Raw genomic sequence first — 4778 nt, forward strand, 5'->3', positions numbered from 1 at the left:
AGCGTTAGTAGCTTCCCAGGCTTTTTACTTGTTGGAAATGTCACGAGGCTACAGTCACAGCCAATCACATGTGATGTTAAATATTAAAATTGAACTGCAAACCTGAAAATGTTGTAACTAGAAAAACAAAACAGGAATATATATGGTTAAAATTGATTGTAGCTTCAACTATATGTAGTTACCAAATATTAAAGCGTAGGCGGAGGATATGCTTACAACCGTTGATCTTTAAGAAGAAATACCGAGAACGCGCAGTCTTTTAAATAAACATTGAACTGATTCACAAACCAGCGGCATTCTTTTACATGATGCATTCGTGAAAATTGTTTTGCATTTTACACGTTGAAGAGTTTGGAATTGATTTCTTTTCAGAAATATGTATGAGTAAATGTTAGAAATAAAAAATAGACCAGTAGATTAAACGTGATCTAAAATAAAATGAAATATCTCTTTAAATTTCAAACGATGATACGCGGAAACTGGTCTTCACCTGGCAAGATTGAATTTGCTGGTAACTATATACAATTAGATGTGTCTCGGAGCGATGGACTCCTTTCACCTTGTCACTAAAGTCGTCCAAGATCGTGCAATTCTGGTTGTTGTCAAAACTAATGACTTTTCTTCTGTGATATATCGTATATACTTAATAAAATGTTGAACTGAACAGTAAATTTTTTAAAAGTTTTCTAAGAGAAATGACCTAGTGGATTAGACACTGATATCATCCCACAATTCCAGATTTCCATTTAATCATTATGTCTGCTTCATATCTGTTCAGAATTATCCAGAATATTGTTTCTCGTGAGAAGTTTTGAAATGCTGTTTGACTTTGTACTGTCCCCCGATGGGACAGCGGTAAGTCTTCGGATTTACAGAGCTAAAATCAGGGGTTCGATTCCCCTCGGTGGCCACAGCAGATAGCCCGATGTGGTTTTTGCTATAAGAAAACACACACACACATACTTTGTACTACAAATATGGATTACAAGTTTTGCCGATGTGTGACATTTTCGAAGTATTTTCGATTTGATTTGCAATAAGAACTTGAAAATGATAAAAATGTTACAGACAATGCAAAAATAATTAGTTTAAATTGTATTAGTGTGCTTGTTAGTGTTATGAGATAACTCGAAAGTTGTAAGAGTCTTAGTGAATCAAGAGTTGGCATCCACATTAAAACTGAAAGTTAAAAATATGTAAGTTATGTTACTGTTGCAAGTTAGAATTATCGTTATTTTTGAGATGGCTGATAAGCTTTAATTACTGGAAAAGAATAATTTAGCAAGTTGTCATGTTTTATCATGGAAATTTTGTATGCTTGTTGGATTTTGCGCAAAGCTATATACTGGAGCTATCTGTGTTAGCCGTCCCCAATTTTGAAAAAATAAACTGTAGGGAAGGCTGCTTATCAGCACCACCCACCGCCGTCATTTGAGCCATTCTTGTCAGACGGAATAGTATGATTTGGCCGTCACTATTATAACGCACTTATGGCTCCAAAGTGCGGAACAGATTGGTGGTAATGGGACACGAACAACGGAACCTTAACTCCATAGTCCGGCACGCTAACCATTGGGCTGAGCTCGGCCCAAATATAGAAACTACTGTAAGTGAGATCTTACAACTTACTTATTTTTTTCCAATAATAAACTGTCAAATCTGTATTACTCAAACTTTTGCGAGCTATTTGATTGTGCAAAAATAATCCAGTGGTAATACAGTACTTTCTAATTTGGTGTGATAACTGACGGTCAGAAAAGGCAGTAGATATGAGAATCTAAAATAAAATGGAAAACATAAGGTAAAAAGACAGAAAAAAGTACTGACATGGCCAAGTGGTTAGGGTACTCGACTCGCAGTCTGCGGGTTGCGGATTGGAATCCCGGACCCACTAAACATGTTCGTCCCTTTCAGTAGTGGGGTCGTTTATAATATGAGGGTCAATCCTACTATTTGATGGTAAAAGACTAGCTCAAGAGTTAATGGTGGGTGTTGATGACTGGCTGTCTTATCTCTAGTCTTTCTAAATTAGGAACGGTTAGCGCAAATAGCCCTCGTGTAGCTTTGTGGGAAATTCAAACCAAACCATAGAAATAAAAAAAAATCGAAAAAGAGTAAAATAATGGACAACAAAAATCAACAATGTGACAATAGATTTAGAAAGCGTTATATCAATCGGATCAAAAAATAAAACACGAAATATATTATTAAAAGTGCAAAACTAGAAACATAGAAAGGAGTTAGAATAAAATGAAATAAAAGCCCCCCCCCCCCCAAAGCGACCAAAATCTATAGAGGAATTATCACAGTGAGAACAAAAGTTTAAATAAGAAACTAACAAAAAATAAGGCGATAGGTGCTATGATCAACCTTAATAACGTATAGAATGGTGTTGAATACAACTCACCTTTAAGGATATGTAGAGCTCTATAGTGTGAAACTCAGTAAAAAAAAAAATCAAACTTAAAGGATGGCTTCGGCTATTTACAAGAACTGATGGATATCTATTAGATTATATCCAGGAAATTTAGCTTATGACTGCTTCAGTACCCACAAAGTCCTAAAAGACGAGTTCAGAAGATTGTCTTAGAAACCTATTATAATGTGAGAAGGAATAAGAATTACCGAGATGATGCCACTAAAGGTTAATCCAGAGATATAAATGTGAAGGAAAACGCTGAACTAGGGTGTAAACTGCCAAATTTTTATCACAAGTTCCTTGTTCAGATATACCTTCACAATAGTTAATGAAACTGGAGAATGAATAGCATGCAATATGTTTATCAACAATGAAGCTACATTCGTATTTTATGACCAGACTTGAATTAAAAAGATAGAAAACTGCCTTTGCGTATGAAGCAAGAGGGTAGACTGATGTGGATTGTGAGTTGTAAAAAGTGAAGTACAACATTACCATCAGAATGTTTTTTTTTTTGTGCAACTTGGTATAGAATTTATTGGGTAGAATTTATGAGAAAAAAAAATGACTGTATGCCAAGATGGTCCTCAAAGAGGTCCAGAAATGACAGTTGTAAAATGTGTTACTGTAGTTACTCAATAGACAGTTTTATCCAAAACACAAAGATAATGGTTAGGTTTTGTATTTCATAAAACATGACTATTTAAAATGTTGCTTGAAAATGTCATTAATAAGAAAGACTGTAGTAATCATGAAAATAATAATGTTATTGTAACAGAAACAAACTAAATAGAGATAACGTCAAGATCAGGAATATATGTACATGATGCCTATAATGAAAATAAAAAAAGTTTTGTTTTTTAATTTCGTGCAAAGCTACACGAGGGCTATCTGCGCTAGCCGTCCCTAATTTAGCAGTGTAAGACTAGAGGGAAGGCAGCTTGTCATCACCACCCACCGCCAACTCTTGGGGCTACTCTTTTACCAACGAATAGTGGGATTGACCGTCACATTATAACGCCCCCACGGCTGAAAGGACGAGCATGTTTGGTAGGACGGGGATTCGAACCTGCAACCCTCAGAAAATAAGAAAGAAGCATTGTTTTGTTTCTGTCAGAGAACTTAAAATAAGTTTGTAAACATAATTCATGTCCCTTTCACCTAGATGAGTTTTAAAGAACTCACAAGAACCTTTGAACGTTTTTTTATGATCTGCTTATATAACATCAAGATACCTTCTTAGTGAGCCCGACGATTTATTACGAACAGATAAGATATTTCGTACAACTGAAACTAAACCTTTAATATCAATCAATCAATATTCAAGGGGTTTACTTACTAATAAATAGGAAAAAAATAATGCAATTAGATAGAAGCTAAGAGAAAAGAAAGATTTGTGTATACAAATACTATGTGTATCGCCGCTGGCGATATGTTTAGCGCTTATATATAATACATGTATATATATATATATATATATATTGCTTTCATGGCGATATTTCGATCATTCCCCAGTGTAGTGCCATCACGAATAGATTAGAGAAATTTGATTCAGTCTTTTCAGAAGAAACATATTCGTATAGTGAAGTTGTTGAACGATACAGATCGAAAGGACACCAGATTTCAAAGAAAAGATCCTTCATATACACTAGGTAAGAGGGAAAATCGGTTCTATAGTTCTCAGATGATTATTGAATTTTTAGAACATTATAAGCCAGATGAATACAGTACTCTGAGAGCTTAGAACCATGAAAATCCTGGCATATTCTGAAAAAAAAAACAACAACAAGACCCTGCAATAAATATAACTGTAGTCTTTAGGTTCTTATAACTTAATAGAAAACAAGATCGCTCTATAATGAAGCAATCCAAAGTTTTCATTTATTTTGCAGGATAATTAAGAATGAAGCATTGTCTCAGAGAACAACTTCAGAATACTTAGACTAAGTCACAAGGACAACAATTTTAAAATGAACTAGACATGAACCAGTAATACTATCTTAGCAGAAAGAAATAACCAGAGGCGTTGCTAGTCACTGGCAAACAGGGCACGTACCCCGATTCCATTTGACAGTGTCCCAAACTCCCAGTTTGTGTCTTAAAAATCAGCATAGAAAACATTTATCGATATCGTACTGAAACGCCGAAAATTCCCTCGCATGTAGGCCCGAGCCCTGAATATTTTAAATACCTATCGTCGCCTCTGGAAATAACCAATCTACAGATGATGCTTCTCCGACATAATAGTAAGTAACAATTAAGCCTACCTTGTATTTATTAATTTGCTCCTCTGTCCTTTTCCTACATCATCAGCCCCTACATGCACCATAAAAACTTCAATGAGCTATCTGTGTAGCTT

The sequence above is a fragment of the Limulus polyphemus genome, unplaced genomic scaffold, assembly GCF_000517525.1.
Source record: "Limulus polyphemus unplaced genomic scaffold, Limulus_polyphemus-2.1.2 Scaffold2495, whole genome shotgun sequence".
NCBI lineage: Eukaryota > Metazoa > Arthropoda > Merostomata > Xiphosura > Limulidae > Limulus > Limulus polyphemus.